The 10,121-nt window shown below is 44.8% G+C and overlaps 1 non-coding gene across 1 annotated transcript; it reads right to left on the bottom strand.

The window, feature by feature from the left end:
• Nucleotides 1-381: 381 nt before the first annotated feature.
• Nucleotides 382-452, bottom strand: LOC128582847 (small nucleolar RNA SNORD38). Its single transcript, XR_008379273.1, has one exon. It is a non-coding gene; the product is annotated as a small nucleolar RNA SNORD38 (small nucleolar RNA).
• Nucleotides 453-10,121: the final 9,669 nt, after the last annotated feature.

Genomic DNA, 10,121 nt, shown 5'->3' with positions numbered 1-10,121 from the left:
CTCAATTTAAAATTTTAGAAGACAAAGAAAGAGCTGTACAGGGTGACGCCTGTGGCTCAGTGGGTAGGGCGCTGGCCCCATATACTGAGGGTGGTGGGTTCAAATCTGGCCCGGCCAAACTGCAATAGAAAAATAGCCAGGTGTTGTGGCAGGTGCCTGTAGTTCTAGCTACTTGGGAGGCTGAGGCAAGAAAATCACCTAAGCCCATGAGCTGGAGGTTACTGTGAGCTGTGATGCCACAACACTCTACTGAGGGTGACAAAGTGAAACTGTCTCTAAAAAAAAAAAGTGGTATAAATAATTATATATAAGTTATACCTCAATAAAAATAATGGTAAAAGGGGAGAGATATTTAGGTAGCTCCCTCCCCCCCCTTTTTTGTCCTTCAGACATATTTTATTGTCACTTAAAGTCAGTAGCAGAACTGGACAACTTCCTCTTTGACTCTGGAAAGCTAGTCAGGAAACACCTGTTTGCCCAAAGGAGATATAGTGTGGGATGTCTCCTGTCCCCTGGGGACACAGTAACCTCCAGCTCTGGGGACAGGGGACATCCCCAGGTTCTTCCTAAGGGAGCACACTTGAGGACACGTGAATCCATCCTAACATACCTGAAGGGCTGTCCTTTGACAGTGGGGTTGGGTGTCTGAGTGACTCCAGTGGGCAGACATAGGATCAGTGGCTGAACTGACAAGACAGTACAGTCTAGTCAACAAGAGGAGAGTTCCAAGTGGCTAGAGCTGTCCAGATGTGGTCTGGGTCACCCCATGCATGAGTGTCCAATCTGGGCTGCACTCAAGCCAGGCAGGAGAACCACCTCTGGGACCTTGTGTATTTATGTATTTCCCCTGGCAGGGGACTGGATATTCCAGCTCTGAGAGCCTACAGTCAGTGTGAAGGATGAGAGAATGAAACAAAGGAAAAAGAAACTGATGAGAAAGGAGAATCTGGAGGTTATTGCTGTTGGCAGAATCTGTGAGGACAGCGTGACAGTGGAGTGGCCCCCTCTCAGTCTGAAGATAGCTATTTCTCGGTAGGTGGGCATTGAGATGAAGAAGGCATAGCTGTTAGACTACAGACTAACTCTGTTCAAAGGGAAGTTATTCCAATGGAAAAGCTCAAATGCTTTCAGGAATACTGGGCAGTGGGTAAGCACAGGGTCCTCGGTCCAGCTGGTCCTGGGTTCAAACCCTGACCCATTACTTAATATCTGTGGTGACCTTGGGCAATGCATCAAGATCTCTGTGCCTTCTTTTTCCCTGGTTAAAGAAAAAGAAAAAGGAATAGGCTGGGTTCAGTGGCTCAGGAGGATTACTTAAGCTCACTCAGGAGTTTGAGACCAGCCTGAACAAGAGTGAGATCCCGTCTCTACTAAAAATATGAAAAAAATAGCTGGGTGCCGAGGTAATCCCAGCTCCTCCGGAGGCTAAAGCAAGAGGATCCTGAGCTCAGGACTTTGAGGTTACTGTGAGCTAGGCTGAAACCATGGCACTCTAGCCTGGGTAACAGAACAAGACACTGTCTCAAAGAAAAAAAATAATAACAATAATGAAACCTACCTCACAGATTTGTTCTGAGGATTATATGAAATAAGGTAAATGAAGCACTTAGCCCTAGCATGTAATATATTAATGGTAGCTTTTGCCAACTGACCTAAACAAATTTAATATGTACAAACTATTAGGTTATCTTTTGGTAGCTATAGGTAGCTCCCAAACATTATGGGCTGTCAAGGGTTAGCTACTCCCCCTACAACTTCACATTCAGGTCAAATTCTGCCATATTTTGAGCACTTTTGGACTCATGTTTATTATCTAGTAGACAAAAAATTATCTGTTTTGAAAGCTGATTGTAGCTCTGTCCTTCCAGGTGCTCTAAACATGCCTGGCATGAAAGATTACCTTGAAGGGAACCCCACAATCTAGAGGAAGAATTAGGTTAACCTTTAGGCTTTGGGCAACTCGTCCTTTCACATCATGGCTGGACACAGCCATTTCAGAATCCAGCCTCAGGTACCACCCAGAAAGGTGGAATGTATGGGGCCCCACAGATTCTTTTATCTTAGCATGGAAGGGTAGGGAGTGACTGTAGACTGTTCTAACCAATGCACATATCTTGAACACTACTGATTTTAACAATGAGAACTCATTTCTTTTTCTTCTAGTTGATGAAGTTGTTACACACTCCTTGACATATTCCTACTTCCAAGGTCATCGTCCTGCTGAGAACTCATTTCTAACTGGGCTTATTAACAAGCCACATCTTTCCCCCAGGGAAAACCTATCTAATTATTTATTATACTCATTACAATGCTCTGGTGCTAATGGGAAACAATAAAAGTTGATGTATTCACAGGGAATGTCTGATTAAATGGTAGCTGATCTTGTCTGTGCTATATGTTATATAATCTTTGATTAAACAGCTGACTTCCCAGAGCACAGTTGAAATGAACACATTTGCACTGTAAACCACAGACTTCCAAGAGCTGACTGCATTTCTCCAGTGCTCTAGCATTTCTGAAATAGAAACTTGCTTCCAGTAGGAGCTAAACACCTAGATTCAGAGTCCATTAGCATTGTGAAAGGCCTCCTATGAGCTGGTCATTCCTTTAAATCCTTCAGCTTATTAAGTCTCACCATTAGCCCTTTGAGGTACAGACTCTGTTTCACTTTATTGATGAGGAAACAGAGTTCAAGAGAGGCTAAGTTATTTGCCTAACTAAAGCTGTAGGATATTAGGCAGAAAAAGGGTGAAGAAAAAAAGAAATGAGACTCTCTCTGTAAATGTGGCATCTCATTTTAGGTGAGGAGCAAAAAACAAGACTCAGTATGGCCACTGAGCCAGCCTGCCTGCCTGCCATCTCCTACAGAGCCAGCCCTTAGTAACGAGATTCACTTACCCTCCCTTGTCATTCCAGTGCATCTAATTTATCTCCATTTGAGGGTTAATTTCAGGCTTTCAATTGACTGCAGAGAGGTGCACTCTCTCTGAGGTCCAGCTGAGGACCTCTAGACCTGTCCACACTGCCTGGCCATGCCTAGTCCCAGACCACCTCCGTCTAGAATTACAGCAAGCCAAGGGCTAGGGTTACTGCACTCAGCACTGGAAGGCCCCTCATTCCAGCCTTTTAAAGCCGGAGGCTCATCACTCATCACTTGCCAGTTGGCCAGTGTATTTGGGGATTGCTTTCTTTCTGCCAGGGCTGAAAACAAGCAAAGGGGAAGGGGCCACTGGGAACAGAAGAGACTGAGCAGGGCCAGGAGATGTGAGTGACAGGGGAATTTGGAGAGCTGACGTTCCCAGGGTGTCAGGCTTGAGGACACTCATAAGGGTCTCCACAACTGGCATCATGCTTCTGACTAAGGGCCTGCATGCTCTATCCCCAGCTGAGATTATTGAGAGCCTAATACATGCAAAGCATTTGTTAATGGGAACTTCAGCGCAGTTCCTATCTTTGGGGGGGGGGACAAGTGGGGAGATAAAGTAGGTGTCCCCCAAGTTTACCTTTAATATACTCCATCAACCTGTTCCTCCCACTCTCCTCCTACTCATCTTCACAGATTTCTAGGCTCCATGGAAGACACCTCCATTCACCTTCTCACCTGGTGCAAGCACCTGGGAATCATTCTGGAGTGTTCCCCCTCCTACACCTCTGATGTCAGATCAACTATCACATCCTACACATGCCAGCTCTGTTTCTTCTCCATTTCCAGGACCCTGACTCAATAGTTCATTGTCTCTCATTTGGACTATTGCAGTAGCCTCCCCACTATCAGTTTCCCTGATCCAGAACCAGCCCCCTGCCCTACCCAAGTCAGAGTGATCTCTCTACAACGCACCTAACCATGCTGGAAATCCTGCAGCTTCCCATCGCCTCTGCAGCATGGGGCCAAAGCTACCCAGTTCATTTAGTTACTCTGTCAATGACTATTTGATGGACACTTTCTCCTTCGCGGGCACCATTCCTAGACTCAGTACACAGGAGTCAACAAAACAGGTAACAGTTTTTGCCCTCAGGAAATTTTCAGTCTAATGGGGGAGACAAACAAAAGGAGTAAACATGAAAACATAATATCACATTGTGATACAAGCTCCCAAGTTGATGGGCCTTGGGGGGGGGGGCAGAACAGAGAGTAACAATGTTGCCTACTTAGACCAGAAGCTCCCAGACCTGAAGGATGAGCAGGAGAGGGAAGGGGAGTGTGGGGAGATAGGGGGTGGCTCATGTCTTGTAGGCCATGGGGAAGAGCTTGGGTTCCCTTCTAAGGAGACAGGACAGTCACTGAAGTCTTTTAAACAGGTAACTAACTCTAATTTTTAGAACATCGCTTCACTGACTGTGTGAAGGATGGCTCAGAGGGATGCCAGAGTAGAAATCATGTTAAGCGCTAAGTCAAGACCCTAAAATTCACACTCTGAAGTCTGAATGCCCAGTATCTCAGAATGGGACTGCATCTAAGATAGAGTGTTTCAAGGGGTAATTGAGTCACAATGAGGTCATTAGGATGGGCCCTGACCCAATGTGACTGATGTCTTTATAAGAAGAAGGGATAGAGCTACCCACAGAAGTAAGACCATATTAAGATATGGGGAGGCAGGGATGGTGGCCCATGTCTGTAATCTCAGCACTTTGGGAGTTTAAGGTGGGCCAAAGGCCAGGAGTTTGAGATCAGCTTGGGCAACACAACAAGATCCTTGTCTCTACAAAAAAATATTTTTAATTAGCTGCATGTGGTGGCACATACCTGTGGTCCAGGCTACTCAGGAGGCTAAGGTAGGAGGATCACTTGAGCCCAGGTATTTGAGGCTGCAGTGAGCTATGATGACATGACTGCACTCTAGCCTGGGTGACAGACCAAGATCCCATCTCAAAAAAAGAAAGAAAGAAACAAAGAAGAAAAAGAAAGGAAAGGAATGAGATACAAGGAGAAGCTGGCCATTTATAAGCCAAGATAAAGGCCTCAGAAGAAACCAACAAGGTGCTGACATCTTGTTCGTGGACTTCTTGTCTCTAGACTTGTGAGAAAATAAGTATCTGTCGTTGAAGCGGCTCAGCCTGTGGCACTTTGTTATAGCAGCCACAGCAACCAACATGAATGGGTGGGATGTCCAGTTAAGAGGCTGGTAAAGAAGCTGGTCAAGGAGAAAGATGAAGGTTTCAGAGGAGAGAAAAATGTGATAGATGTCAGAGAGAGTGCAAAATACAATTTATAGCACCAAGCATGGACTAGGTATAGAGCGAGGGAGATGGCGGTGAACCAGGATGACACTCAGGTTTCTGTCCTGGGTGACCAGGTGATGGTGGTACTCTTCACCAGGATGGGGAAAGACCAGGGAGAAACGGGGTGGGGGGGTGTGGCAAGGCAAGGCAGGCTCCTGTCATGCCCCCCATGGACTTCCGTGTCTCTAAGACAACTACGATAACAAATCAAATTAAACAACCTATGAGGTCTGACAATTAAGTTTGTAAACTCATTCTAGAAAAAGTGCTACATACCTTATGTGATGAATATCGCTGTGGTCACCTTTGAAGTACTCCCATTGGGAAGGTGTGCACTGATGCCCCACTTGCTAGTCCATCTTTCAGAGCCATTTTGGAACTCTTTCTGGAATGGCCCTCAGAGCTGTCATTGTATGGGTCTGACAATTAAGTTTGCAAACTTGCCACCAAGTACTTCTGTTGGTCCCACTGTACAAACAACTCAGTAAGGTTTCATAATCTTGGTATATCAGGGTCTCACAGCTGTGCTCATGTTAAGGTGTGGGTGGTGTCTTGTTCTGTGGCATTCATTATTGTTGTTGAGTATTTTTGTGTGATGGCAGCTCATTCCAGAAAAAGAGTTCTAAAACTGCTTTGAAGGGTAGACTAGGTGCTGGCATCTGTGCAAAGCTTCCCCAGGGGAGTGCTTTGAAGGTGATCACAGTAATACTCAGTAATGAGGTGTGTAGCACTTTTTCCAGGATGAATTTGTGAACTTAATTATTAGACCTTGTAAGGCTTTTAAATAATTATCAGATTTTATCTTTTAGAACCCTTTTAGATTTACAGAAAATTTGAGCAGATAATACAGAGCTCTCATACATTCCTCCTCCCCTTATTTCAACATACATATTTAAAATTATTTTTAGGGTGGTACCTGTGACTCAATGAGTAGGGTACCGGCCCCATATTCCAAGGGTGGTGGGTTCAAACCCTGCTCTGGCCAAACTGCAACAAAAAAATAGCTGGGTGTTGTAGTTCCAGCTACTTGGGAGGCTGAGGCAAGAGAACTGCCTAAGCCTAAGAGCTGGAGGTTGCTGTGAGCTGAGATGCCACAGCACTCTACTGAGGGCAACAAGGCGAGACTCTGTCTCTAAATATATATATATATTTAATTGGAAAATAAAAATTGTATATATTTTATAATGTACAACATGATGTTTTGACATACATATACCTTGTACAAGGGCTACATCAAGCTAATTTTAACCTATTATCTCATGTACTTATTCATTCTTTATGAGAACACTTGAATCTACCCTCTTAGCAAGTTTTAAGTATACATTGTTACTAACCATAGTCACCACGTGGTACAATAGATCTCTTGAACTTATTCCTCTTGTTTAACTGAAATTTTGTATCCTTTGATCAATATCTCCGCAACACCCTTTGCTCCCAGCCTATGGTAACCATCATTCCACTCTCTGCTTCCATAAGTTTGGCTTTTTTAGATTCCAGATATAGGTAAGATCATGTGGTATTTGTCTTTATGTCCAACATAAGTCTTTTTTTGAGACAGAGTCTCAAGCTGTCGCCCTGGATAGAGCACCGTGGTGTCACAGCTCACAGCAACCTCCAACTCTTGGGCTTAAGTGATTCTCTTGCATCAGCCTCCCAAGTAGGCGCCCGCCACAACGCCTGGCTATTTTTTGGTTGCAGTTGTCATTGCTGTTTGGCAGGTCCGGACTGGATTCAAACCCACCAGCTCTAGTGTATGTGGCTGGTGCCTTAGCCCCTTGAGCTACAGACACCAAGCCCAACTTAAGTCTTAAAGCCAAAGGAAATCATGTAGAGTCATAACAAAATGTATGCATTTCTTGGCTGGGCGCAGTGGCTCACGCCTGTCTTCTGGCCTACCCACAATGACACTATAACCACTGGAGGGTGGGGACCTTGGTTTATTATGTCTCTATTCTCAGTGCCCACCCTACTCCGTGGCTGTAGTAAATTCCCTATTAACATTTTTTCAACTGTATGGAAAGTCATAGGTACCACTAAAAAAGGAAAGAAAGGAAGAAAAAAAGGAAAAGAAAATTTAAGAAAAGGAAAGGAAAGGAAAGGAAGTGCTCTCAGAATGCAGGGCTTACATGCAGAGCCAGTCAGCAAGACCACTTGCCAATCGCAGGCCACAGTCTACCCAGGAAGAGGAATCACGTGGCTCATTGCAGGAGAGGTGCGTAGAGGAGGCAGAAAGGCACCCAGCAACAGGAGCAGCTGTTTGCTGCAAGCTGTTGTCTAACATGTCAGTGAGTGAGGTGCTGGGTGTGTGCGCAGTGCCGAAGGGAAAACAGATCATCTTCTGTGCAGATGGCCTATATCCCTGACCCACCATTAGAGTGACCTATTACCGGTGAGTATAATTTGACATGTAATCTATAGACATGTGGGTTGAATCTGATTTTGTCTACCTGGTAAATGAGTGTTGGTTAAATGATCTATCTTCTCCCTGAAGGTCATAAATTCCATTTAAGAGGTGACTGGGTCTTATTAAGCTGTTTGTATTCTTCTAGCTCCTATAGAAAAGGACATTATATATCTCATAGTATATTTGTATTGTGTTCAACAAATAGGTTCTACTCAAGGTGTTGCCATGTATTGGCCATGTGACTTTAGAGAAATCATGTAACTTCTCTGGAGTCCATTTTTTGTCTGAGGCATGTGGGGTGTGGCGGGGGAGGAGCCTGGGTTAGAGAATCCACCTTGATCACCCCACAACCCTAACCTTTCCTTGCTGCTAGTATGCTGAGCAGGATTGATGCTAATAGTCAGATGAATACTTCCTTGCAGGTCCCTCCCCTCACTTAGCATTTTTCTATCAAAGATCGTTGATGCACAGAAAAAAATGCTAATGGTTGATATACAAATAAAAAAGAAATTTAATATAGTTGCTATTTTATGGGAGAATTTTGGCTGGTTCAAATTGTTTGAGGTTTAAATATATATAATAAAATAGATAAAGCTATTGAATATTTTTAATTTATTATAAGTCAGTGGATAAAAGCAGAAGAGACAGAGGAAAGAGGGAAGGGAAAAGGAGAGAGAGGAATGAGAAGTAGAGATTTAAAGAATATGGATACACAGAGAAAGAGAGGAGCGGAGGAGGAGACATGGAGAGAGGAGACAAGAGGAGAGAGAAGTGAAAGGCGAGCTAGATTAACAGAGAGAGAGATACAGAGACAGAGAGTCTAAAACGCCCTGACAGGGCCTGCTGCTCCTCGGGGCTTCCGCCTTTCATCAGAGCCCTCAGAGTTCAAGTCTCAAATTCCTCACTGGCCACAACCTATGTTTTCATCTGAAAGTCACTTCTCCTTTGCCTTCTTTTTTTTTTTTTTTGTAGAGACAGAGTCTCACTTTACTGCCCTCGGTAGAGTGCCATGACGTCACACAGCTCACAGCAACCTCCAAGCCTTTTTGGGCTTATGCGATTCTCTTGCCTCAGCCTCCCGAGCATCCTTTGCCTTCTTTTTTTTGCGACAGTGTCTCACTCTGTCACTCTGGGGTTGAGTGCTGTGGCATGACCATAGTTCATAGCAACCTCAAACCCTTGAGCTGAAGTAATCTTCATGCCTCAGCTTCCCAAGTAGCTGAAACTACAGGCACTCCACACAATGCCCAGCTAATTTTTTTCTATTTTAGTAGAGATGGGGGTCTCACTCTTGTTCAGGCTGGTCTCGACTCCTGAGCTCAGGTGCTCCACCTCCCTCTGCCTCCCAGAGCCCTAGTGAGCCACTGTGTCAGGCCTGTAAGTCACTTCTTTTAGTGATTTAGGATTAAATTCCTGTAGGAATTATGGTCAGTTAAGGTTATAGGGAGGAATTTAAATTTAGCTTGTAGGGCCACTGACACAAGCAGTATTTGCCATGTGCCTAAGAAAATCGAGCAGTCCAAGGACTGGGCTTTTCCTCCCCAGATAGAAGCCAAGCCACCCTCATTAATTGCTGAATGTTTTTCTAAAATAGTGATTGTTTGGTAACCTTTAAATGTAGCCAGAATATCCATTTAGTGTCATCTTATTCAGGAAGTAGAGAGAAAGATTAACAGATGCATTAATAGTACCAAATCTGTGATGTTTGGCTGTGCGATTTGTTCACTGAACAAGAGTGCCCAGCCCGGGCGGCGCCTGTGGCTCAGTCGGTAAGGCGCCGGCCCCATGTACCGAGGGTGGTGGGTTCAAACCCGGCCAAACTGCAACCAAAAAATAGCCGGGCGTTGTGGCGGGTGCCTGTAGTCCCAGCTACTCGGGAGGCTGAGGCAAGAGAATCGCTTAAGCCCAGGAGTTGGAGGTTGCTGTGAGCTGTGTGAGGCCACGGCACTCTGCCAAGGGCCATAAAGTGAGACTCTGTCTCTACAAAAAAAAAAAAAAAAGAGTGCCCAGCCCAAGAGAATCCCATATCCACTCACCAAGCCAAGCACCTGGCCAAAGCCACATCCGCTGGGGAAAATTATGCCTTTTTCTAATTCTCTTAAAGGTGCCAGTGGTCCTATGTGACCCAGCATCCAACCAGAGCAGTTTGCTTAGTCATCTAAAGGAATGCTGGGATATTGTGGATAACTCTGGAGGCCTGATCTGCACCTGGGCTTCAGGGCCCCAAGATGACAGTGGAATAGGAGAGTGAACTACCTTAAATATCATCCCATTTTACATTTGTTCTCTGGCTTACTCCTCATCACATCCCTAGAGGGTAAGTGAGGCAGACTTTGTCACTCTGTTTTTAGATGAGGACAGTATCGCTCAGAGAGATTAGAGACCTATTCAAGGTCACATAAAATAAGTAAAATCTGGAACTTAGTACAATGCCAGGCATAGATGTGTGTCAAGGAACAAAGGACTATGGAAGCTAAGAATAGACATCAGTCAAGTA

Source organism: Nycticebus coucang, chromosome 3 (assembly GCF_027406575.1).
Source record: "Nycticebus coucang isolate mNycCou1 chromosome 3, mNycCou1.pri, whole genome shotgun sequence".
Taxonomy (NCBI): Eukaryota; Metazoa; Chordata; class Mammalia; order Primates; family Lorisidae; genus Nycticebus; species Nycticebus coucang.
This window is presented reverse-complemented; position numbering and strand designations above follow the sequence as displayed.